This window comes from Eumetopias jubatus, unplaced genomic scaffold (assembly GCF_037043125.1).
Source record: "Eumetopias jubatus isolate StellerSeaLion01/CBP00866 unplaced genomic scaffold, mEumJub1_p1.0 scaffold_15, whole genome shotgun sequence".
NCBI classification, from domain to species: Eukaryota; Metazoa; Chordata; class Mammalia; order Carnivora; family Otariidae; genus Eumetopias; species Eumetopias jubatus.
The window spans coordinates 88,460,703-88,486,474 of NW_028274821.1; the positions used below are offsets into that span (position 1 = coordinate 88,460,703).

Genomic DNA, 25,772 nt, shown 5'->3' on the forward strand with positions numbered 1-25,772 from the left:
ACAGGTTTTAATGCACAGTTTCCTGAGGAACAGCCTTCAAATGCCTGGCCTGACCCTTAGGAGAGCAGCGTCTGGCTTTATAGGACAAATGACCAGCTTTGGCACACAAGTCAGGGGCTGGGCCCTACAACGAGGTGCTTTGTGAGCACCCGTCATCCACCTAAACAGGATAACATTTGTGGTACAGATCACTTTGTTTTCACTAAATCCTGCTTCAGGGCGCGTGGGTGGCTCAGTCGTTAAGCGTCTGCCTTCGGCTCAGGTCGTGATCCCAGGGTCCAGGGATCGAGCCCCGCATCGGGCTCCCCGCTCCGCGGGAAGCCTGCTTCTCCCTCTCTCGCTCCTCCTGCTTGTGTTCCCTCTCTCGCTGTGTCCCTCTCTGTCAAATAAATAAATAAAATCTTTAAAAAAAATTTTTTTTTAATCCTGCTTCATTCTTTACCTCTTGGGCATGCAGCTGGACTACATTTCCCAGCCTCCCTTTCGGTTCGTTGTGGCCACATGACTAAGCTCTGGCCAATAGCATTGAGTTGAAGTGATGCCCCCCCCATCGCCCGGGGCCATACAGTTCTTCCTTTGCCATCCTCCACACTCTCTTTCCCCTTCCACGAGATTATTGCAGAGGAGGACAAGGCCCTAGAAAATGATGAGACAGGAGATGAAGGAGCCTGGGCGCCTGAGTGAGCAGAACCCCCAGCCCCCCACCCTGCACCAGCTCACGGCAGACTAATGTGAGCAAGAAAAAACTTTTACTATTTGGGGCCTGTTTGTTATATCGGTTAGCCCATCCTGACTGATACAACATTTTTATTATGTTCATCCAGAGGATCTTCTCTTCATTTTAAAGGCATCCATCTTAGGTTTCCTTTAAAACAGCAAGCTTCTCCACCACCTTCAGCCTGGAATCCCCGAGGCTGGAGAGTATGGAGCCCTGGTCCTGTGCCCAGTGCCCCCCTGAAATCAGGACCCTGATTTACCACCTGTGTGGGCTTTACCCCTTGCCCTCACGCCCTCCACCCTACCCTTGCTCATTTCATCGTGTCTGTAGTCTGTGGTCTTCTTGTTCCATCCATGGCCTCCCATTACTTTGGCCATTGTCTGGGGTCCAAAGACTAGGGTTCAGGGTCTGCTGTACCTGTTTTTCTCCCTGAAAACTGACTCTTTGAAGGCAGGGCCCAGAGGCTTCGCTGCTAAATTTCCTCATGCCTACAGCAGAAGACGAGCACGCAGGGGGTGCTTCTGAAATGCTGCGGTCTTTGCAAGTCCACAGTGTGGAAGGCCGGAGAGCTTGTTCCCGGAATCCCATTTTCCTGGAGCACCTGGATTCCAGAGGGGTTGGCTGGACTCTGCCTATGTCTCATTTCCTAAATGGACTCAGCAAGGCTCCAGGAAGGTGGAGGCTGGGAATCTGGGCCCATTTCCCAAGCACAAAGTGCACCCCAGCCCCCGCCCTTGGCCCCTACATGCTGGGAGACAGAGGGACAGGTCAGGGCCCGTCACATCCCCACTGTGGGCAACGCTTTCCACCCCGTTCCTCAGAGGGACGACTGGCTCCACCTTCTCAATACTTCAGGGGGCCTCCAAACCACCTAAGCCCTCGGTTGTCCTTCTAGTAACAGCAGCATTAACTCGACTTGCTGTGTATGCGTCAGGTCCCAGGCTAAGCCATCGACATCCCAGACCACCCTGATCCCTCCCTCCCAGGAACAGGACAAATGCCACACTGTCTCCATTTTACAGATGACGAAGTTGAAGTTCGGTGAGCCACTGTCCCAGCAGCCCCAGGAACCAGCAAAGAAAGCAGTGTTAGGGGGCTGGCCAGGCAGGTGTGTTTTGGTGGCCAGGGCTGCCCAGCCGGGGTGGGGATGGGGGGGCGCGAAGTTGGGAAGAGACGAAGAAGGTGACCCCCCCACCCCCTGCCTCAAGGGGACCCCCGGGGGCAGCTCCCACGCTCGCCCGGTGCTCTGGTTCCGCTCTGCCCCTCCCCTCCTTTCTCCTCTCCATGGGTCCTTGTCGTCTGCCAACGCCACCAGCCAGTTGGACCCCACCCTGGAGCTCAGCCCCTCTCCCTCTCTGGCTCCCACCATCGGAAGCGTCTGCCGTGGGCTTGGCTGTTCCGTTTCTCGTGAGCAGACCCAGCGAGCGCTGCTTCTCCGAGGTTGTGTGCTCACTTTGCAAAACAGCAGAAATTTATAGCCCAAGTAATTGATCACGGTGCCGCTGCCTCCCCTCCATCTCTCTCGGGCTCCTAATTCCCTTCTCCCGCTCTCCTTTCTCTTTTTTCTCAGCACACCATCTGTGGTGTCAGAGAAAAGGAAGCCAAGGTTGGGGGGGGGCGGATTCTAGTCCCAGTTCTGCCAATTATGAGTCACATGAACCTCAGTTTCCCCATCCGCACAACAGAGATGCTAATAATACCTGTTCACAAGGATGCTAGGGCCGTGAGTATCCATATGATGTGCCCTCAACACGCAGAGCAATCCTGTGAAGTGGGGGGTGGCCCTGGGGCCCCCTTTCCCGATGGGGATGCTGGGGCCCAGAGAACTTGAGGCATTCACTCAGGCTCACAGAGCTGGTAAACGGGGAGCCCTGGGGCTTGCACTTGAGTGATTGTGCCCCAAAGCCCAAACCATTAGGCTACACTGCCTCCCCTCCCCACAGGCCAATCAGAGCAGAGGTGATCCTGGCCGCGCCCCCTGGCCCCTGGGTCACCGCAGCCGGAGGCTAACTATGGGGAAGAAGAGGAGCCCCCTGACACTCTCCTGGATCAAGGCCCTTGACTAAAGCCTGGGTGACTCTGGGACCTAAGAGCTTGCCTGACCCTCAGATTCCTTCTCTCCTTCCAGAGACCTCATGTGAACAGGGGCCTCCTGCCGGCCGGCCTACACTCGCCAGCTTCCTGGTGCCCCCAGGGGAGTCCACAGAACCTTTCAGAATGAACCACAAATAGACTCTGCGGAGCACTTCACTTGCCCTTCAGGAGGCAAATGAGGCACCCAGGCCTGGGAGAGGTGGCCCAGGTACCCCCACTCCTACCCCCTGCCTGGGCCCTGCAGGCCTGGCTGGAAAGCCACCTCTTGACTCCCATTCCAGTGCTCGCAGGCCGGCAGCCATTCCTGCCCCCTTCTGTTCAGTTCTGGAGGGGAGGGTATTTCCAGGGGGTGAGAGCTTGTCTTTTCCCTTCCGCTGCCCTCTCTTTCCCTTTCTCAGTCTAGCTCTGTGTCTGCCTCCCTCTGTTAGCCCCCAGCCTGCAGGTAAGGACTTGCTTTCCTCCCGTGCAAGGCCACAAGCCAAGCGCAGCGCCTCTCAGGCTCCCTCAGCCTCCGAGGGCGCCTCTGCGCGCAGCACCCGGCCTCCTCCCTTCCCCATCGCGGCCCGGGGTCCGCAGCTGGGGGGCAGCCGGTCTGTTTTGTTCCTTCATTTCTGGAAGGACAGGAGGCTCCAGCCCCTGCGGCTTCCTGCTCCCGCCCGGCTGGCGGAGATGAGAGCCGGCTGCAGAGCTGGGAGCCAGGCAGCCGCACACAGAACAAACAGAATTTTTTTTTGCAACTAGAGGGGGAAGCACAGAGCTAAAAATAAAACGAAAAGATCAGTATCTGTCAGTCTGACAGCTGATTGGCTGCTCGGAGATGCATATAATTACCAGCAACTGGCGCTGGGTAGGCAAAGCCGGGAGAAACTGCTGAGATGAGGTTAGGATTTAACCTTTACATTCTGGAGCCACCGGAAGCCGAGGGGAGGACGACGGGCGTCGGTGCTAATGAGGCTGGGGGTGGGGGGGAGGGGGCGGGGGGCCGCCGAGTCCGGGGGAGGTCCCGGGGGCTCCTCCGGGAAGGCCCCGGGAGCCCTCCGCCCTGGCTGCCTCCTCCATCAGACTGGGAGTGCATCCGATTGGGCGGCCTGGAGGCAGTGGTCCTTCTCCCCGCCCAGCTGTGGGTGGTGTCTTTCGGGAAGCCGGGCTCACCCGGGACTGAGTGAGGTGGCTGCCTAGGGCCCGGGGCCCCTCTCAGACTGGTCCCCTGTGGAGGCCCACCCCATCCCCACCCACATTCCGCAGCCTTTCCCAGGCTTGGTGTTGGTTTCTGCAACCCATGGGGGGCTCCCTCCATCCTCACCCCGAGTCACCCGCTCGGGCCGTGTCCTGCCCCACCTGGGGAGGGCATCTGGGCACCTCCGGCTTGCCCTAGCTCCCCGGAGATAGACGAAGACGGCAGGACTAGAGGGATGTTGGGATGTGTCCCTAAGCCTCAGTTTCTTCACCAGTAAAATGGGGGTGATGGTAGCAGGCCCACTGACCCCGTGGCAGATCCAGGGGTGCGTGGGGCCCAGGCTTGCATCTTGATTCTCGCCTGAGCTGGGAGCCAGGAGACACAGGCTCTAGTCCCAGCCGGGGTTGGTACCTTTCTCTCTTAGGACTGGTCTCCCCATCTGTGAATTGAGAGTAAGAGCTCTGGTCCCCTGACCTCCCAAGGGGGCATGGTGCTCCAAATGGGCTGGCAGAGGTGAGAGCGGAGGTGACATTGGAGGTGATGGTAGGAGAGAGCTTCTTTCTGTTCCTGGAACCCACCACTTTCTCCCTCCAGGGCCTCGCTTGGAACTCCCTTCCTTCCTCTCCAACACTTCCCTTCTGTGCCTTTCCTCTGGGAAGCCGTCCCTGACGCTCTGGCTGGTCCTCTTGCACCGTACCTGGGGGTCTCACCTAATGCTCGGGGCCCCTCGGGAAGTGAGACATACAGGTCCCTGATGTGGGGCCTACCCTGTGGCCATGGCAGCCACCTTGGGCCACACTGCCCAAGCTTAGGGCAATCAGTGGCCCCAGTCGGCGGGGAGCCATCTTTCTCTCCTGTCTCAGCAGGCCCCGGGTGCCTGGGGAACCCCTGGCCTGGACCTCTGAGCACTGACATTTTGAGATGACACCCAGGGGATGCTGCCTCTGCGCAGGCAGGAGGGGAAGGGGAATGGCTCCTAAATGTTAGGGCCCTGGCCCTTGCTGCCTCTTCCTCAGAGTTTGCCTGCACAGCATGGGTCCTTTTCCTGAGCTCCGTGCGGCAGTGGGTGGAGCTGCCTGGGTGCTAGGACCTGGGCAGCCCAGACTCCCTGGCAGGGGACCCTGCCCAGAGCTCCTAACTGGGGTGGGATGCAGAGGGCAGGAGAAGGAGACCGTCATGGTTCGCACTCATACTTCCCAGCCTGGCTGTGTCTGCGCATCTGAGACACTTCAAGGTGTATCTCGCGGAGCACCCACGAGGACTCCTTGAAGGCAGAACTGTTGTTGTTTACATTTTGCAGATGAGGAAACTGAGGTTATTGGAGCAGAGAGTCTTGAGGATGCTTTTGTGGGTGGTGTGCCTAGGAATTCCCCTTTGGGGTCTCTGTGAGAGATCAGGAGTGTTTAAACTGCTTTCCAATGATTGGGAATGTCAGAGTGGTGTTTCTTTTGAAGCCCCCCCCCCCCCCCGCGGTGATGAGACTGGGCCCCGAGGCTGCCCGGTTTTATTCGGGTTACAGGGATTATAACAGCAACCCCAGCGACCGGAGCAGCTTTCACAGACTGAGTGCTCGGCACCTGTTCAGTGGACATATATTGCCGAGACCCCAGTACCCAGACTAGCTCCACAAGATGCAGTGGGACAGCAAAGCTTTGCTGGACTCATTTCAGATGAAGAGACTGAAGGTCAGGGAGGTCCCAGAGCTTGCCAGGAGGGACCCCCGCGTTTCTGTGGCTTGAGAGCCCAGATTCTCCTCACCAGCTCACCCAGCTGCTTGAGAGACCCTTCGGGAAAGCTACAGAGCATGGATCCTCCCTCCCCCCACCCTCCACCAACTGTTCTCAAGTCTCATACTGAAACCCAGAAGCCTTCTAAACTGAATCTGCCCCTTCCCCACATTTTCCTTGCTTACTAAGAAGCAGAAGTTGGCCGGAGGTAGCTCGGTCTTGGGGAATTTGCACTCTTCCAGAATTGGTGGTTTCTGGGTGTGACCTGGTTCAAACCTGCCTTCTTTGTCCTATTGGTTCCCACTCAGAGAAATCTCTGAAGTGGATTTGGCCTTCCTATATGATTACTGGCCAGGTTAATTCATATATGCAGTTGGTCACTGTTGCTTATCTCTGCAACGGGGCGCCTGGCTCTGGGGGGTTTAAGCAAGCATCTCAGAGAGGCCAGGGGTTAGAAACCCCAGATGCTAATAGTTAAGAGCTTGACTCTACCACTGAGTGACCTTGGACCTCTTCTGACATCTCTGAACCTTGGCTTCCTCATCTGTAAAATGGGGACATGCATGTGTCAATCTTCATGCCTGGCTGCAGGTGGGGAGAAGGAGGTCAAGCTCTCTCTTTAAAAACAAAAACAAAACACATTTTCAGGGCACCTGGGTGGCTCAGTTGGTTAAAGGTTGAACTCTTGATTTCGGCTCAGGTCATAATCTCGGGGTTGTGGGATCGAACTGCGTGTCAGTCTCTGCACTGGGCGTGGAGCCTGCTTAAGATTCTCTCTCTCCCTTTCCCTCTGCCCCTCCCCCCCCAATTTCCACAAATAGCATAAAATTTTTATCCCTATGCTTTAAGAAATGTTAGTTAAAAAAAACTGTCCGAACACGTCTGAGCCCCTACTGTGTGCCCAGCATTTGCACTGGGCCCTTGGAAGACTGGATGGTGATATCCCACTTGAGGGCATGTCACGCACGCTAGGCACGAGTGAAGAAACTCTCCACCTGCTCAGGCTACCCTAACACAACCCCTGGGATGGCCTTTTCCTGGGTGAGGAGAAGGAGGCCCAGAGAGGGGAAGTGACTTGTTGAAGATCCCACTGGGAGAAACTGAGAGGCCAGGCTTTGGATGTGGGCACTTTGTTCTTAATGAATAGAACGGAGCCCCGCTTCCAACAGGGGCTCAGCTCGGTGGGGGAGACACACCCTCAGGACTTTGAGTGCTGACTGTAGGGCACCATGCTTTTAGGGCATAAAGATGAACCAGAGGTGGTTCCTGCCTTGGAGGGGCTACATCTCCTAGGACAGACCAATGAAAACACCTGGCGGACCAAGGGGCACACAAGCCTGTGTAACTGATCCATCCCAGAAAGAACCACTGGGAAAACTCCCATAGGACCTTGCTTTAAAAGCCCCCTCATTGGTGCATCGACATCAGAGTTCTAGGCCCTTTGCTGTGGCTGAGGCGGATGGTGCATTTTTTATATCTCAAAACAGACTCCTCTCGTGTTGTATTTGAAGCCCAGTTTGGGGGCGCCTGGGTGACTCCGTTGGTTGGACAGCTGTCTTCGGCTCAGGTCATTATCCTAGGGTCCTGGGATCAAGCCCCGCATCGGGCTCCCTCCTCAGCAGGGAGCCCGCTTCTTCCTCTCCCTCTGCCCCTCCTTCCTGCTTGCTCTCTCTCTCTCTCTCTCTCTCTCTCTCTCTCAAATGCATAGGTAAAATCTTTTTTTTTTCTTAAAAAAAAAAAAAAAGAAGCCCAGTTTACTTGGCCTTCACTGAAGTGTTCTCGTCCGCGGTCTTGAACTAAGGTCTCCAGCTTCTTTTACTCAGACACGTGACAATCATTTTTATGAAATCACTGTGTCCCTCCCCCTCCCAATCCTGTGCCCAGAGTCTCAGATGGAAGGACACCTTTCAGTGGCCCTGAGCTCTGGGGTCCCCACCACCACCGAGACATCTTCAGACGGGGGAAGCCGGTCTTGGCAACGGGCTGCAAGGTGAGATTGTCAGTTGATTGCGAGTCCTCTGCATCCACCAGACTTCAGAGCCCCGGGTCTTCAACCTTTGAGTGCTCCTGGCCAGTACCTACAAGGCCTCACACCTCCTCTGGGTATGGGGTGGAGGTGGGAGGGGTGGAGGGATGGAGGGCAAGGGTCAGCCTAGAAAGAGCAGGAGAAGCACCAGCCCAGACCCACGTGCCCAAGATGGAAAGGAAGGTGCCGGGTGGAGGGAAGCCGCACTGAGACGCCCATGCCCCATCTTGCAGCTTTCTACAAGAAACTCACGTTCCTCTGTGGCTGATTTCCACTCTGCTCCCCTGAAAACCTGCAAACAAGAGCCCGCACGTCATCCTCAAGGACAGCTTTTGCCGAGAACGTGGCCTGAAGAGCATCCAGCGAGGACCTGGGATGTGCGCACGGTTGGCCCTGCCCCGTTGTCCTTTGCTTTCCGGGGCAGCCTGAGGTGGCCCAGCGCTGCCACCCGTGGGGGCTTATCCCTGCATCCCAGCACCCCAGCACCAGCAGGGCTGGGAGGGGGCTGGGAGGCCCCCGCCTCATTTTAAAGAAAATATGGGAAAGCAGGTGTCACTGCTGAAAAAAAAATGGAGACACTTGCCCTCCCTTCGGTACCTCAAAGTTCTAACTGAATTCCTCTTCCTCTCTACACCCCCGCCAGAAAAGTCCCGCCTGCTGTTATTTGCCCCAAGGCCCATGTTTGTCCAACAGGCAAACTGCATTTGGGAAGTAATGTAAGCTTTCACATTTGAGGTTAATCAAGTGCAACAAGGAAGCCTGTTCAAATCCCATCATCCTCTCCCCCCACCCCGCCACCCTGGAGAGTCTGAATGAGGGCAGTGGGTTGATAGAATCCCACCCAAAGTGAAGAAACGGGACGGTGTGTGTGTAACTCGCAGTGGCCTGGTCATCAGTAAAGCCATGGTGACCATGGGAAATTGCAAGAAGCTGTAAACAGCACAGAGCCCCCCCCCCGATGGCTTTTGAGGGCCCCCCAGGGAACCCAGTTTGGGAACCGTGGGGCTAAGCCAACTAGGATGGAGGCGCAACTCTTTGACAATCCCACAGCCACTCCCACTTCCCCATGGAGGGAGTCCTCACGCAGCAGGGTGCTCTGGAAAGCTATTGAGACATCGTGACTCTGCTGGTTTTTGCCCGTGTGACCTGGGGTAGATGGCCTTCCCTCTCTGAGTTTCTGGGTCTCACTGCCTCCCTCCTGGGTTGTGAGTGCTCCGTAAGGCCTGGGTGTCTTTACTGTTGCCATAACCTCTTGTTCAGGTCTCCTGACTTCCCACCCCTCATGCCCTGACCGTGTCACTGGATATCTGTGACGAAAGCAGGTGCAGAGGGCTAGACGGCGCCTGGAGCCCTTCTGAGAAGCCATCTGTGATGGGATAGAGAGCCTGGAAGGGGAGGGAGGAGCCCAGGAGCGGGCAGGCTGGGGGCACCTGGAGATAGTAGTTCTGGGGTGCATCTGAGCTCTCCTCAACTTTAATATGCCCCAGATCACCTGGGTATCTTGTCTGAATGCAGATCCGGACGCAGCAGGCCTGGGCAGGGGCTCCCAGGTGAGGCAGCTGCTGGGGCTTCACTCTAACCCAAGGAGGAGGCCAGGCCACCGGTATCCGGGAGAGATGGCTCCAGAAAGGCCTGAGAGCCCCAGGACGTCCATGCCTGGAAAGACGATGCAACATGAGGGTAAAATTATGTTTTCAACAAAAGAAAAGCCCTCTGCCTCCTAACATGCAGAAAGATCTCTCTTCCCACCCCCACGCAGCCCCAGGGGCCCGAAAGAATGTGGTTTTCTCAGCACAGCTTCCCTCACTGAAGGGGGTGGATTCACTCTTAAAAAGTTGCCTGTAAAATGAATTTTTCTATATCAAATGCTATTTTCCAGCAGTTCGTGTTTTAAGACCAGGGTAGCATTCCCACTGAGAAATCTCCAACTCGGGCCTTGGCATTGAGGATTCGACCCTTGCCCACTCAAGGGGTGGGGAGAGCACAGCCGGGCGCATGTGCCGGGGGCTACGGAACCCAGGAGAGCTGGAGCTGCAGAATTTGGGAACCAAAATCTAAGCCCTAAATAGTCCCCTAGTGGTCTGATGTCCATGGCCAGACACTGGCCTGGCACCCCTGACCAATACCACCGAGTGTTAGACTGGTGAGACTGGCGGGAACTAGGGCAAACCAGCCCCTCAACTGGGAAAGGGGCCCTGACAGGCTGTCTGTCATGGCGGGCCAGCCGCCATGTCTTTGTGTAGAATACCATAGGCCACACTCTGAATGTCAGGCTGGGGGTGTTTTTGTTTTTACACTGGGCATAATCCTTTAATGTACTCAAGGAACTTGCTGTCATGACAATTTGGCTGTGTTTCCCAAAGAGCGCTCTGAAGCTCTGAGGCCAGAGTTCCACAAAGACTCCTGAGAAATGCAGGGTTAGGAGAAGGCTAGGTCTCCTTGCCCAGAGGGGTCTGCTGGGATAGGCCAAGGAGCACTGGGAATCTCAAATAAGAGACTCAAGTCATGGTCTGCCCGCAATGCACAGACTGTGCTTTTCCGGAGCCTAGTCTGGGATCAGTACTCCATAAAGCACACTGCGGGAAGCAAGTCCTCTTAACTAAAAAGTCTCCCCGTTCCTGTATTAGTTACCTACAGCTGCATAACAAATCACCCCAAACTTAGGGGCTGAAGACCATAAGCATTTATTCTCAAAGTTTCTATGGGTAAGGCATTGAGAAGTGGGTTAGCCGGATGATTCTGGCTCGTGGTCACTTTTGAGGTAGCTGCCAACGTGTTGGTGGGGGCTGTGTCATCTGACAGCTTGACCGGGTCTGGACAATGGGCTCCTCAGATGGTGCACTCACAGGGCTGGCAAGGTGGAGAGCTCAGTTCCTTGCCACAGTTCCTTCCCTGTAGGGTTGCTTGAGTGCCCTTACAACATGGTGGCTTCCCCCAGGGTGAGTGACCCCAGAGAGCAAAACTGAAGCCATGGCGCCTTTTATGACCGAACCTTGGGTCATTTCTGCAGCATCCTGTTGGTCACACAGGGCAGCCCTGTTCGCTGTGGGAAGGGCCTACGGAGGTGTGAACAGTAGGAGGTAGGAATCTTCTGGTGACCATCTCGAAGGTTGACTGCCCAGTCGCCATCACTTCAGTACAAGAAGGCCAGGAAGCATGTCTCCTTTGCACAGTTGGGGTCTTACCATTGAGTGCCAGTTAGTAACTCTGACAGGTGAACCTGCTAACCTGTGATCTAGGGAGGGGAAGAGCACATCAACCAACCAACACAACAACAGCATCCGTATTCATCCAGCCCCCTTTCTTGAGCGCTTTCCGTGTGCTGGGCGTGTCACGGGCATCATGGCACTGTGCAATCCTTGTCCCCAAGCGGTAGGTGCCACCACTATCTCCAGGTTAGGCCACTCCTTTCTATGATGTGCCTAAAATGAGATGATTTTGTGATGAGGGCTATAGTAACACAAGCAGGTCTACCTTCTGGAAGTTCAGAGACCCCAGTGAACCCATGTGGAGAAGAGTGGAGAGTAAACTTAGGATGGATAAACGGATAATAAAGAGGTGAGATAAAATCTTGATTTCATGTACATGAACAAGGCGTGGGGTCAGGGCGAGCCAGGGGAATCTTGGGTGTACCAGAACCTCACTGCTGTGAGAAGTGGTCCCATCTCCAGACTGGGAGGCAGGGAGGCCGAGAGGTAAGGAGCATGGACCTTAGGTGCCTGAGATGCCTGCATTCCAGGCCTGCTCATTTGCTATTAGCTGTGCGACCCCAGGCAAGTGACTTCATGGTCCTCGGTTTCCCCTCTGCAAAACGGGGTGATGCTGGTGAAGCCCTCACGTTGTATTGATTCCGAGAGATGATCCCTGGCCCAGCATGAGGGCTCTGGATTGCTTTAGCCTGACAAAGCTGGTGGCACTCCAGGTTCAAAGAACGCTTATAGAAGCATCACTGCCTGGAAGGTGCTTGCTCTGTGACCAGGAGTGGACTCGGAGCCCCAAAACAGACATCAGCTGTTGTTTGGGTAACCCCTGGGCTGGAAGGAGCTCAGCCTCTCCTTCCGTTTGGGGCATGTGCAGGCGTGGAGCCTGCCCAGCCCCTTCCTGTCCTGTTGGGGCATGATTTTAACAGAGGGAGCATCCTGGGTGTGTTTCCCCCCCCCCGCAGAAATCTCAAGCCGCTGAGCAGGACCTGGGGAGCTCTGGCTACATGTGTTGTCCCAGCAAATAGACCAGGCATGGACTCTCAGAAAACGAAACGCGGGCACTGGTTCCTGATCCCTCAGCCTAGGCCTGGGCTGACGGAAGGGTTTGGAGTGGCAGGTGCCAATGGCAGGTCTTTGGGTCAGACTGACCTGGGAGCACTTTGGCTCCATCCCTTGGGGCTGTGTGACTCTGGGCAAGTGCCTCAGCCTCTCTGGGCCTCAGTTTCTCCATCCCCAAAGTGTGGGGATGGACTCCCCTGCTGGCCCGCGGTCCATTCTGAAGAGCCTGGGGCTGGCCAGGAGGACACAGAGCCTACGTGGGTGTGCACGGGGTAAGTCCAAGGACCCCCCCTTCCTCTCCAATCAGGGCAACTCCATTTTCATCTCCTTGGTATGTCAGTGTTCTAAGTAATACTTCATTAAAAAGAAGAAGAAGGAAAAAGAAGAAAAGAAAACATGTCCACAGTGAAAACAGTACGGTCAGGAAGTTTCCTGCCAGCTTACTCTGTCCTCTGGCTCATTCCTTCAAGCTTTATGGGAGCAGAGGAGTAGACTCCTCCATGAGCTGGGTTTAGTGACTGCCCATTTCCAAACGGTTCTCGGTTTCCTGGGTTTGGGGGTCTCCTCTGTGGTGCCAAGGTCACGGGCAGGCTGGTCTCCTCCCCGGACACATGTTGTGGGCATGCCTGCCCCTCCGCCCCTGTGCCCGGGGCATACCCACCACGGCCGGCCCAGGTCCGCCACACCTGCCTCTCATGGAAGCTGCCCCTGGGTCTGTTCCTTCACCTGGGAAGTGAGGAGGCTGTGGACCTGATGATCTCTCAGTTCTTCTTAACTTCAACGCTCTAATTGCTGCATTTATTGAGGTCCAGCTGTCTGCAGAGCGGTGTCTGGGGCATGGAAGGGGCCAACTACCACCCTGGTAGGAGGAGCCAACATGCGCCTGTGGCCTCTGGCCGGCCTGGGGACAGCACGGCTCAGAGTGGCCACCCAGGCCCCAGGAGAATCCAGTGCCAGGCCCGGCTGCCAGGCTGCCATTTGAAATGTCTCCTGTTGGTGGCACTTTGGCGTGGTTCAGGTGTTCTGGTCTTAGAGTGTATTTGGTTTGTACTCGAAAACATGTTAGCTCCCTCTCTCTGTGAAGATTCTGTTTTTCACTCGAAGGAATCATAGGGCCTGGAGCTGGATGATTCCCCAGGTAGAACCCATCCGTGGCTCCTTACTGCCCTCCGAAGACCATCTAAGGCTGGGAGTGGCCCTAAGGCCTTCTGGAACCTGGCAAAGGCCAAGCCCTCCCATCTGAGGGCTCTCCACCCCTTTACCCTCTCTCCTTCAGGCACACAGACTAGAACATGCCCACCTCTCCCTCCCTCTTCTCTCTAGAGCCTCATGCGGGCTGCATCCTCTGCCTAGAACACTCCCTCTCCTCTTCTCATGGCTCCCAAAATGTCACTTCCCCCAGGAAGCCCTCCCTGCCTCATTGAGCCACTTTAGTTCATGCACAGGCTCACCCTGTACTTCTCCTTTGTAGCACTCATCATTATAATGATGTAAAAAAAAACTCCTCTTTATTTGACGACCCTCCTTCCCTTCCTCGCCATACCAGAATGTGGGCTCCGTGAGGACCTCCCTGTCTGATTACCCAGGTCCAGTGCCCAAGGAGAGCTCTGGAAATGTCTGCTGAGTGAATCCATGACTGGAGACAGCCTGTTGATTAAGGTTCGTAACCCAGGGCCAGCCAGGGCTGCCAGCGATTCACCTGACCAGCTCACTCAGAGCCCGGGCACCCCGGTGGCCACCCTGCGCCATCCTCCCGCCCGAAGGCTCTGCCTGCAAGGACAGAAGGGGTTAAGTGTTTCTGGCGGCCTCGTGCTGTGTCTGCGGCAGTTCCCTCTTCCAGGGCTGCAGCAACCGAGGTTGGCGAGGAATGTTTGCAATGCGGAGCTAGAAGGGAGGGCGGGCTGGTGGAGGTGGAGGCCTGTGGAGGCTGGCCGGGCCAGGCTCCCCAGTTGAGCAATCGCCGGGGCCTCAGCCGGTTCCTGTAACTCCGGCCCCTCCCGCCTTTTCCCGCCCTGCCGGCCTCCTCCGCCCGCCTGCCCGGCAGTGGGGGCAGCCTGTGCTGGGGAGCGGGAGAAGCGGAGGGAGGTGGAGGGCCAGAGGCCCAGGGAGCTAGGAGGCCAGGGGCGAAAGGGAGGGGCTTCCAAGGAGAGACAGAGAAGGAATATGGTTAGCGCAGCCACCTTGGTCCAGAGAGGGCAGGGCCTTTGCCCAAGGTCACACAGGGAGGCCCCACTGAACTGGACCACACTCTGGATTCAGCCTTTTTCCCCCCATGGCACCAGGCTACAGCTCCACACAGCACGGAAGTCACGGTGCGACTCAGATGGGACGCTGTCTCCACCGAAGGCAAAGACCTCACCCCCCACCCCCCAGCCCTGGCCTGGCTCTTCAACTCAAGCCCTAGAGGCTCAGAAAGGAAGGTGGCTTTCACTGGCCTGGGCGCACCCCCCACCCCCGTCACCGCCCTGGCATTGCCCACTGCTTAGCCTGTCCTGGGGACACTGGTCACCTCCATTCCTCACCTCCGGGAGTGTGGAGTGAACGGATGGAGGGCAAACTTGAGCTGGTTCTCGAAAGCCCGCTTTCCTTCCTTATTCCCAACCTTTTCAAGGAAGGACCTTCACGGGTACCGCCCAGGCACAAAAACGGATTTCTTTCTCCACAAGCACACGCCTTCTTTGGGAGACGCAGCATTCCCTGGCACCCCAGAATGAGCCCCGGCACCCCAGAATGAGCTCCGTCCACTGACAGTATTTACAATGGACCGTCTGGGGAGGTGGCCTCTATAGTCGTTCAGAGCAGATTTGTATCCCAGCTCCCACCTCCTTCCAACTTTGTGGCCGTGGCACGTCTTACTGAGCCTCAGTTTCCTTCTCTGTAAAGTGGAATTAAGGAAATTAAGGGAGAGGGTGGGTGAAATGGGCAGCAGCAGGCTGTTTCCGCTAAGGCTCTGGGCCACTTGCCTTGCCCGGTCCCGCAGACATTCAATCCGTTTGGGGCTTGCTCAGGGTGTCCCCCCACCCCCCATCCGGGCCCTGGGCTTTGCCTAAGCTGCCAGAGGATGATGGGCTCGGGAGCCCTCCGAGGCGCTGCCTTGGCCACATCTGGTGGAAACAGCAGCGGAGGTACTGGGACCCCACATGTCTGGAGGGCGGGGTAGGTGATCTGTGTGAGCTAGACATTCCTATGGGAATCAAACACCCTGTTTACAGGTAAGGAGGCTCCAGAGAGGAGTGACTGACCAGGCCATGCAGACATAGAGAGGGATTTTAACCTGGAAAACCACACCAGTAACACCAAGGACCCAACTACACTCTGTTCTGCCATCACTTATGGATTCCTTACTTCATGCCAGGCAATGGCTGACCTACTTTAATCCAACAACATACCTAAGAGGGAGATAGATTGAGCCTCATTTCCCCCCCCCAGGAAACAGAGAGGTTGATGCACTCGCCCAGGGTCACACAGCTTGGAAGGAGCAGAGCCTGACTTTGAATTCAGGCCACCTGCCTCCAGAGCCTGTGCTCTTGGCCAATCTTCACACCTGGCTTGGGAACCTGGCCCTGCATAGAGGGCTGGGCCACTTGGCTGAGTCCCTTAAGCCCCAGAGTCACAAAGTGAGGGAAGAATCTTCAGCACCCACTGGGGGTGGGGAGGCGCTGTGCTAAAGGATCACTGCCACGGGGTGAGGGTGAGGGGAGCTCGGAGGGGCCAAGCCTCTTGCTCTAGGGCACACAGCCAGCTGAGCCAGGCCCCACGCCCAGGCTGATGGGGGCTCCGCGTCCCTCCCCGCTCCCTGTCCGCGGTCCAGCGAGGCCCCGGCCGGCAAGGACCCCCACAGCCGGCTGGGCTCCAGTGGAAAGATGGACAGATGACGGCCGCCCCCTCCCAGGGCCTGCGGGCTGCGTGGCTTCGCCACCTCCTCCCGAGCAGGTTTCCTTTAAGAAACCAGAAGATTGATTTCCTGGCAGGCTCTGCGCCGAGGAGCCCGTCCAAATGGTTTGCATGTCTGCATTTTTTACTGCTCCGTTTAATATGTATGCAAATGCCGGCCGGCTGCGCCCGCCCGGCCGCACAGTCACACGCGGCGCCCCATTAAAGCGGCCGTCCGGGCGCGCGCCTCCTTCCAGGCGACGGGCTCGGGCCCTGATAGATGGGGTGCGGGGACGGAGACAAATGACGGGCTTTGTAATTTCTTTTTCACTCTTTCGGGGGGCGGGGGGGGGGAGCGGCTCAGACTGGAAACAGCAGAGATTTAAATATATGCAAAATTGTTTGGGGGTTGGTGAGGGGAGAAACCTGAACGCGGGAGAAAATTCAGCGTTTCCTCCGTGGGAGTCGGGCTGGAGGCTGGAGGGGGAGCCGGAGCCCCCACAGTCACCTTCTGGCGGAGAGAGCGGCTTTGCTGCTGATAAGCAGGCACAGTCCTACGGGAAGCGCCGCTTCAGCCGCAGTGAAAAGGAAAATGCTGGTTATTTTCAGCCGGGTTTCGCCTGGGGTTGGGGGGGGCACTGGCGCGAGGTATTCCCATCCCACCCCCACTCCCTTTTCTGGGGCTTCCAAAGCCTAGCACTTTACAGGTATGATGTCCTTTAATTCTCGCACTAGCCCCATGGGGTAGGTCGCACCCATTGTACAGATGGGGAAACTGAGGCTCTGTGGAGAGAAGCCCTTTGGGAAGGATTGCAGAGTGAATGCAGTGGGGGGGGGGATTGGGACTCTCAGACCCCTGTGTCCTTGACCCCCACGGCCCTCAGCCATCTCTTGCTTCATGGCGTTTGCCCCCCAACCATGGAGTCTGCCGCCGCCCTCCCGCCCACCCCATTGCTCTCCACTCCCCCAACCCCGCCCCAGCCTCCCTCCCACCAGCCCCCTCCTGCCTGGTAACACAAGATCACCTCCAACTGAGCCTGAGAACTGAGCCCCAATTTTTCAAAATATTGTTTAAGCCTAAAATTCGACGTGTGCGTTTCGAAAGAATCTTTCCTAATTTCTCAGGATTTCAGGCGTTGTGGCAGCTGGGGGGCAGCCTGGAGGATCGTGGGAACACAGGAGCGGTTCGCAGAGGGGGCTGCCGCCTCAGGAGAGGGCTGTTCTGGAGCAGACCGCAGACCGACTGACAAGAGTTTTACGTGTGCGCGCGCGTATGCGTGGGTGTGTGTGCACGCGCATGTCAGCGTTGGTGCATTGTGTCGGTGTGTCATTCTGAGCGTGTCAGGGTGTTCCTCTGCATGCCAGTGTGTGCTCAGTGCGAGGGGAGGGCCGTGTGTGTCTGCGCACATGTGTGTCAGTGTGCATGTGTGTGTGTGTCCATGTGACGGCAGCTGAGAACTCTTGTCTTTGGGCTGTAAGCAGATGGGGTGCCAATTTCCCTGAGGGTTTCCGTCTCCCCGTGGTTTAGGCCTCCCTTCTCGGGAAATGGGGCCTCTCGCCTCTCCATCCCTACCCGAATCTGCTCCCCTTTCCAGAGAAAGCCTCTGTGGCCCCAGCTGCAGAATGCGGGGGTAGGACACGGCGCCAGGCAGCCGTGAGGAGGGAGGGGGTGAGGGTCCAGAAAGGCTGAGCACCCCCCAAGCTCTGCCTGGCTGAGGACTTTGATCACTGGGGGGATGGGCGGAGTCTGCTGCCTGACCGGTAAGCCCGGGAATCCTGGGCGGGAAGTCCTCTGTGGGTCTGTGCGTGTGCCCACGCCTGTGCGAGTACGGGTGAGCAGGGCACTAGGACAATCCAGGTTTTCCTGCGCTCCTCCCTCTCCCTCCCCACGCCCCCGGGCCAAGCTCCTTCCTCCAGGCCCTGTCCTCCCTGTGGGTGGGCCTCATTCACCCCCAGGCCTCACCACCGAGCCCCACCAGGCAGTGACCCCGGACCTCCCTCAACTCACCTATGTCCTGAGACACCCCGCCCTTCTTCCAGGTCTCCTCAGGGTGGGTGTCCCTTCCCTGAGCTGGCCCTAACCACCATCAGCACTGTGGTGCCAACAGGGATTGTTACGTGGCACTAGTTTGCATCTCAGAGTCAAGAAAGTTCTTTCATTGAGAGCGTTTTGAATGGACATGCACACTGCCTGTGTCTGAACACCTCCTTCCCTGGGGGCCTTCCGAAGCAGCCTGTAAAGCCAGCCCTGCCACCCATAGGCCCGAGGAAGCCCAGAGAAGCAAGGGTGGCGAGCCTGGGGAAAGGGGTGGAGCCCCGGCCTCTGATTCGTATGTTTGTGCAATGGCCTGTTGAGGTTGAGGTCTTTCTCCTGCTAGAGGAGGGTGGGACCTGGGTCTTCCCCAGAGCCTCCCCCAGAGCTCCCGGCTCCTGGTAGTGGCCGCACGGTAGACAAGTGTGAGGAGGGACGAGTCAGTGCACGCGTGGATTTTGGCAACACGGGGCCTCCTGCCCTGTGGCCCCCTTGGGGTCCGCGCCCTGACTCTCCAGCTGGTTGCGGGGCTGCTGTGTGTGGACCAGCTGAGTCAGGCCCTCACCCCGGGCAAGGGGCCACCGAGACTCTCGCTGATCTTGCTGACGGGGCTGAAAATGCATCTGCATCTCCCCCTGCGACCCGCCATTACTCATGGTTGGCATTTATCCCCAAGCAAGGGCTGACCCGCAGAGCAGCCCGAAGCCTCCCCTGTGTTCGGAGGAAGGGGTGGCTGGAGGCGGGACTGGGAGAACGCACGGCAGGAACTGTGAGCAGCTGATCTGAGTGCAGTGACCATATTTTTCTGAGCTGAGAAATTAGGACACAGGATGTAGCTGAGGGTTTTCTCACGTTTGTCTCATCAAAGGTATGAAAGTTAAGGCTTATTTAGCTATGTGGGGAAAGGATAGCCTTTGTTGAAAAAAAATCTGAGTTTCCAAAGTCAGGGAGATTCTGGAAATTAATAATTCAATTTGAATGATATTTGGGGGGCACCCGGGTCAACCCTGTTGCTGGAGCTTGCACTATAGCAAAGAGCAAAACAAGCATGATCCTGGCCTCATGGAACTCCTGTGGGGTGGCTGACATTCCTCAAGTAATTGCACAAGTCACATGTGGGAAGTGCTATGGGGTGGGGGGTGGGGCAAGCGGTCCCAAGTGGATGGGGGTGGGGGTGTCCAGGAAGACTTCTCTGAAGAAGTGATGTTTGAAGTGAGACAGGGTCTTTTAGGTTTGTTTTTGAAGGGATGGGAGTGGAATTGGGTGGGGGAAACACATTTCGGGCAGGAGGAAGAGCACGTGCAAAGGGCCTGTGGCAGAAAGGAGTTCTGAGGGTCAGAGGGCCAGGAGGGAGGCCCAGGTGACTGGAATGTGATGAGTGAGGGGTAGAGGAGGTTGGAGATGTCGGCAGGGGCCAGTCCAGGCAGTGCCCACCAGTCCATGAGCATGGTGGACTTTCTCCTGCCAGCACCGGGGAGCCATGGAATGTTTGACACAGGCATGACCTCACCATTCGTGTGGATGTTGTGACAACGAGGATGACGCTGGCAATTCTAGAAAGTCCTTAGTGAGTGCTTACGGTGTGCCAAGCACCATTTCAGCCATTTTCCAGAGGAGAAAGTGAGGGCCGGAGGGGGAAGGGGGAAGTGACTCATGCAAGGTCACGCAGCTGGTGAATGGCAGAGATGGACCCAGACTGAGTCTGTCTGGCTCCAAAGGCCCTGCTCTTATCCCACACCCAAAGCTGCCCCTGTCTGAACGTGAAAGGCCAAGAGACATGCAGATGACACCCGTCCCCTCCTCGCCCCATGCCTGGCTATGGTGTTTCCTCCACTCTGCTCCGTGGCCCAGGCCAGGGTGGAGACTCCAGGTCACAGAGTCGGCCAGCGCTGGAAAGGCCCAGCTCAGTTCCCGTCAGGCCTAGCAGGGGGGAAGTAGAGGTTACAACATTAGAGGCAGAGTTCTGAAGTCCCCCTACCAGGGGGGTAGGGCCTCCTTCTTAGCCTGTTCACTGGGGTGCAGGGCACACTGCATCCCCAGGAGCAGAGCCTCACTCACCTGTTTGGGAGCTGAGGACTTCGAGATGTGGCTACAGTATCCCCAGGAATGGGGCAGCACCCCAATCCCCTGCTTCCTCTTCCCGTGGAAGCGGGTCCAGAGGATTGGACCACCAGGGACTCACCAGTGGCATTTAAAAAATTCTTTTTTTTTTTTTTTTTTGCATTTAAACAATTCTTATTCCCCCAGGGATTGTCAGAGAAATGAAAATCAAAAGCACATGAGATACTACTTCACAGAAACTCACCAGGGTTGATGAGGACGTGGAGAAACTGGAACCTCGTGCCACGATGGTGGGAATGGAGGATGGTGCAGCCACTGTGGAGGACGGTGTGGAGTTTCTTCAAGAAATTAAAAATAGAATTAGCATACGATCCAGCAATCCCACTTCTGGGCACAGACCCAAAAAAATTGAAAGCAGGGGCTCAAGCAGATATATGTCCACCCGTGTTCACAGCAGTGTTATGCACCAGAGCTGAAAGGGAGAGACGACCCGAGTGTCCATCCGCAGACAAATGGGTAAACAAACTGTGGTCGGCACATGTAATGGAATATCACTCAGCCTTAAAAAGGAAGGCAGTTCTGGCACCTGCTTCGGTATGGATGAACCCGGAGGGCGTAATGCTAAGTGAAATAAGCCAGACACCAAAGGACAAATACGGCGTGATTCTGCGTGCGTTGGGCCCCTAGAAGGGGCGAATTCAGAGAGTCAGAGGGTAGAATGGTGGGGGCCAGTGCCTGGGGGGAGGGGAAGTGGGAAGTGAGTGCTTAATGGGGACAGAGTTCAGCAACGTAACAAGCGTTCTGGAGATGGATGGGGGTGAAGGCTGCACAAGATGGTGAATGTACTTATGACTATTGAACTGCACGCTTCAAAGATGGCAAATTTAGAAAAAATCCTGGGGCGCCTAGGTGGCTCAGTCGGTTAAGCATCTGACTCTTGGTTTTGGCTCAGGTTGTGATCTCAGGGTCCTGGGATCGAGCCCCGAATCTGGCTCCAAACTCAGGGTGGAGTCGGCTTGAGATTCTCTCACTCCTTCCCCCTCTGCCCCTCCTGCTCATGCTCTCTCTCTCTCTCTCTCTCAAATAAATAAATAAAATCTTTAAAAAGAATCCCTAGGGCACCTCGGTGGCTCACTCGTTAAGGGTCTGCCTTCGGCTCAGGTCATGATCCCAGGGTCCTGGGATCGAGCCCTGCGTCGGGCTCCCTGCTCCGCGGGAGGCCTGCTTCTCCCTCTCCCACTCCCCCTGCTTGTGTTCCCTCTCTCGCTGTCTCTCTGTCAAATAAATAAATAAAACCTTTAAAAAAATTAAAAAATAAATAAAAAGAATCCCTAGTCTAAGTTCTTTCGGGTTGTCACTGGTGGGCTTTTTTTGGGTTGCATTTATAAGAAAAAAATTAAACTACTAGATGGGGGTTGTCTTTGGAGCAGTTAAGAGTCACAGATGCTGGTGTTCCTGGACAAGTGACTTCACCTCTCTGAGCCTCACTTTTCCTCATGGCGCCATGCAGATAATGATGTTGCCTCCCTCCTGGGATCACTGAGGATTCCATGATATTCCATGATGTCCCCGAGATGGTGCTCCCAGTGGCCAGTGTTCGGTGAGCCCTCAGCGCCCAACAGCCCTTTGTGCTGGCAAATACTCCTCCGGTCTCTGGGGTTTGGGAATATGAGCAGCATGGGCTCTGGTCAGTGGAAATAAGACCCCTTGCCCCACCCTGCATGTGGGGAAATTGAGGCCTGGAGGAGTCAAGGGACTTGTCGGAGGTCTGTTGGCATCCCTGGAACCAGAATGTGGTTTTCCAAATCTGTATCGGTTAGCAAGGCTAGGTTATGCTGCGGTAACAAATGAGCTCCATATCAAAGTGTCTCAACACAACGAAAGTTTGTTTTGCATCCAGCACGGTCTGGTGTGAGTCCAAGGGTTCTCCAGGGCAGTTGCCCTCCAGGTGAAAGCCTGGCTCTGTTGTGTGGTACCTCCATCTCCGGGTCACTGAGGCAGGGAAAACAGCATCCCATCACTTCCTCCCTCAATTCACTGGCCAGCACTGGCCGCATCGCCTCCCCCTCCACAAGGGTGGGGGGGTCCCAAGGAGGAGGGAACTGGCTGTGGGTTGCTACTATCCTAGTGGGATGAAGGCCAGTGGGAGTTCATGCTCACAGGTAAACTGAGTCAAAGAGAAAAGGGTTTAAAGCTGGAATGATTCCTTCCCCAACCTGAGCCCCCAGCTCCCTCCTGGAGCATCCACGCTTACCCTGTGGATTCTGTGAGTTTGCAAGCAGGGTGTGTACGGAGGTGTCCCCCTTGAAATACAAAGGAAGCCTTATTATTCTTTTTCACTCCTTGAAGAAGCAGGCAGGTGTTTGTCATGGCCTCTTGCTCTTGCATCGGGCAGCGCCTTCACATTTATATAATCAGTCTCCCTGGATGAGTGTCTAGGTGGTTTCTAAAGTTCTGCTATTATCAACAGTGATGCAATGGGTTTCCTGTGCATCTTCCCTTGTCACCCGTGTGAGCGTTTCTGTGATATAAATTCTAAAAATGGAATCGCTAGGTCAAAGGACAGGTGCATTGAACAATATGACAACTCTCTGGCAGCAGGTGCTGCCTCCAGGGTCAGGAGGAGCTTTTAAGAATAGTGGCTAATGGAGCCCAGTGAGTTCCGGGGACCAGGCTGAGTTCTCCATCCCAGGGACGAGTTTCCAGATGAGCCACTGAGGAGGGGAAGCCCTTTCCATCTTGACTCTGTGATCCCAGTTCTAATACCGGTGCTCTGCCATGCCCATTTCACAGATAGCGACCACTGAGTTCTAGAGAGGTTGAGTCACCCGCCTGCAGCTACCCAGGGAGCAGCATTTGAGCCATGGTTCCAGCCTGGGCTGAGTTCTCCTGGTTCCAAGATCCCAGCTCCACGCTGGAGACCTCCCGGATCCTTTCTTTAACTGGCTCCTCTCAAAGACACTCATATCCCCCGGGAGCTTTCTTTTGGGAAGTTTCTGAAACTCATCTGCACTTCCTCAGGGACTCGCAGGGAGGGTTTAGTTCCATGGCTCCTCGGCTGCAGACCCATCAGCCTGTTCCTTTTCCCCTTCCTTGTTTTGTTATCTGCTTCTTCTCTTTGCAAGAGGGAATGGCTATTTACAAGGCTCGGTCTTGTTGATTTTTAAATTCTCTTTCCTTTGGGGGTAACTTCCAAAGAGAGCTCCATCCCCTCCACATCCCGGGAGCAGGGGATTTCGGTCCCTCGCCTTCCAGACAGCAAGAGGCTGACATCCAGCCCACTCTGTGTCTTTCCCTTGTGGAAAGGCAAGGCGCGCTCTCTCTGCTTTGTTGTCCTGTCTCCCACTCCAGGTCCCAGCTGGGGCCTGGGTGGTCTTCCGTGGCAGGGTCTCTCTGGCAAGAGAGAGGGTGGGTCGCCCCCAGGCTGTTTTGGTCAGACCTCCCTCTTGGGAGGACCTTCACTCTAAGGAAGAAGGGGCCCCAGCTCAGGACCTGGGCCTGGCCTTATTGCTCTGGGAGGAGCCCGGATTTGGGGCAGCATGGTGGTGGTGGCTCTGGAACCTAGTCCAATACAGATGGGATGGGGAGAGAGAGTAAGGAAAACAGGTGCAGGGGAACCTGAGCAGTCAAGCTCTGGGGCCTCTTGGAGGCACAAAGGGTCTGACACTTTGGGAACAACATCCACTGGGTGGTAGCAAATGCGGCTTGTCACCCCCCAGTGGGGATGCAGGTGCCCCTGGCTGAGGGGTGGGTATGTGGATGATGTGGCAGTGCCCGCAAGAGGGGTGCTCTGCCCGGGACCATGGTTGTCTCATTAATGTCTGTGAGTCCTTCCTGGGGCCCACAGAAACCCTTGGGGGCGGCTTGACAATGACCATGAGCAGGACAAGGGTAAGAGCCAATGGCACGCAGGGGTGACTCTGTTACCTCTTTAGGGGAGGGCCGGCAGTGTCAGGGGCATGGGTTTTGGAGTCAGACAGATCCCGGTGGCCTAGTTGAGACTGGACTGGCTGTAAGACTTGGAGCTCCAATTTCTCATCCACACCAGGCACAAGAGCCCCCCCTTAGGTGGGCCCAGAGTAGGGACTGAACACAATGACTTTGTCCAATGTTCTGGACCCTGCAAGTCCTCAGAGAGACCTCCCAACATGAAGCTATAGTTGTGGTTTTGTCTGCTCACCCCTGGGGTGGTGGATTGGGGGGCGCTGAGTTATATCAGTGGGAGGACCTCAGGAAGCCACGATTCTCTGTCCCAAAGGGCTCCTAATTATTTACAATAGTGCGTTTTTACCCCCACTTTCCAGTCTCAACCTTGTGCTTTATTCCTTCTCAAAATAAATCTTACCCAAGTCATCACTACCGAAAGAAGCAGGGTGGGGGGCTGAGAGCCCACCGACCTGGCTCTCTTTGCCCGCAGTCCCAATGCCCCCCGAGGGTCTCTGAAAGGCTTGAAAACCACTGCTTTAGGCCAACAAGAGTGTCACTGGCCACAGAAGTAGAGTGGCCGGTAGATACCCAGAAGGGGGTCATTTTCCCAAAGCATTTCTCACTGTGCTTCTGTAAAAAGACCACAGAAAGCAGGGAAGTCTTTGGATGAGAGACGGGTGTTTCTGAGGATCGTATAGGGCCTGAGGTCACCGGGCTGGGACCGGCTGGGCAGCCCTGACTCCAAGGGCCCATCTCCCCTCCAGCAGCACCGACATGGCCTAGAAAGTTCCTAGGGGAAGCGCCCGGGAGCTGGGTGAGGACACACCCCTCTGCCTTGCCAAAACCAGACCCAGCCCGAACCCCCATCAGCTCACTTCCAGCCTCCTGACCTGCAGCAAGTCCCCGCTCTGAGCCTCAACTTCCTCATCTGTAAAATGGGGCCCCGGATGAGAGGGGCATGGGGGCGGGGGTGAGAGGAGCCGTGGGGCCCTGAGCAAGGCTCCTGGTAAACAACGGATCTTAGCACTTGTTAGTAGCAGTCATGAGGGTGGTCCCAAATGAGGGCTGAAAGGAATCTAGAACCCTCACCCCAGAGGGGGAAAGGACTGGACTAAGGTCAAACAGCAGGGTCAGAACTCAGGCCCCAAAGCCGAGGTCTCCGTGCCCTGAAGGGGAAGGCTAGTTGAGTGGAGGCCACCTTCTACCTACAGCATCGCATGGAAAGAAAGGACACAGATCCCCCCGCAGAGGCTTGCCGGAGACTTCTGGGCTGGTCACAGGGGCAGGGGAGCTCTTTGGTGCTGACCACTCCCTGCCCCGAGAGAAGTTCCTGCTGCACTTTATTCAGGGCCACCAGGAGGCTACCTGGGGTGGAGGCAGGGACAGTTGGCATGGGTGAGCTAGATCAGGGAACAGTGCCACTGAGACACTGACCTAGGCACCGTGTGTAGCAGGTAGTATGGGGAAGCCCCTCGTCCTTGGATGAGGGGAGAGAGGCATCACTGGCCCAGTTTCCAGATGAGGAAATTGAGGCACTCTGCTCAAGGCCACAGACAGGATATGGGCTGCCTGCACTATGACTGGAGACCCTGACTATTTCCCCCCACCCCTGCCTGATTTTTAGGAACTGGCATCACACCTTTATGACAAGTTCCCCATTCCTCCTTTGTGCCTCATAAGCTGTGGGGATTTGTCAGAGGGGCCTTGAAATCTTCCCGACTCCCAAACAGATTTGAGAGTTTTAGCCCTAGAGAACAGGAGGTCAGTCCCTGGCCCCATCTTACAGAGGGGGAAAGCGAGGCCCAGCCAGCTGAGGGACTTGTCGCAGTCCCCGGGGGCAGTAGTGTGGCCTCTGACTCCAGCCCAGGCCCTCCT

General features: G+C 56.2%; 2 long non-coding RNA genes across 5 annotated transcripts; one reads left to right on the plus strand and one right to left on the minus strand.

Moving 5' to 3' along the window:
• The first annotated feature begins 3,616 nt into the window (after window positions 1–3,616).
• Window positions 3,617–21,049, plus strand: LOC148162459 (uncharacterized). 4 transcript variants are annotated; one of them, XR_015766898.1, is made up of 4 exons: window positions 3,617–3,692; window positions 7,601–7,706; window positions 7,976–13,663; window positions 20,157–21,049. It is a non-coding gene; the product is annotated as an uncharacterized LOC148162459 (long non-coding RNA). The 4 variants fall into 4 exon arrangements; XR_015766900.1 differs by having other exon boundaries at window positions 7,976–9,422; XR_015766899.1 differs by lacking the exon at window positions 20,157–21,049 and adding an exon at window positions 14,287–16,229.
• On the minus strand, window positions 16,876–22,381 carry LOC114212759 (uncharacterized). The gene is made up of 3 exons (XR_003610049.2): window positions 22,225–22,381; window positions 20,215–20,308; window positions 16,876–19,829 (listed from the first exon to the last, which is right to left on the minus strand). It is a non-coding gene; the product is annotated as an uncharacterized LOC114212759 (long non-coding RNA).
• Window positions 22,382–25,772: the final 3,391 nt, after the last annotated feature.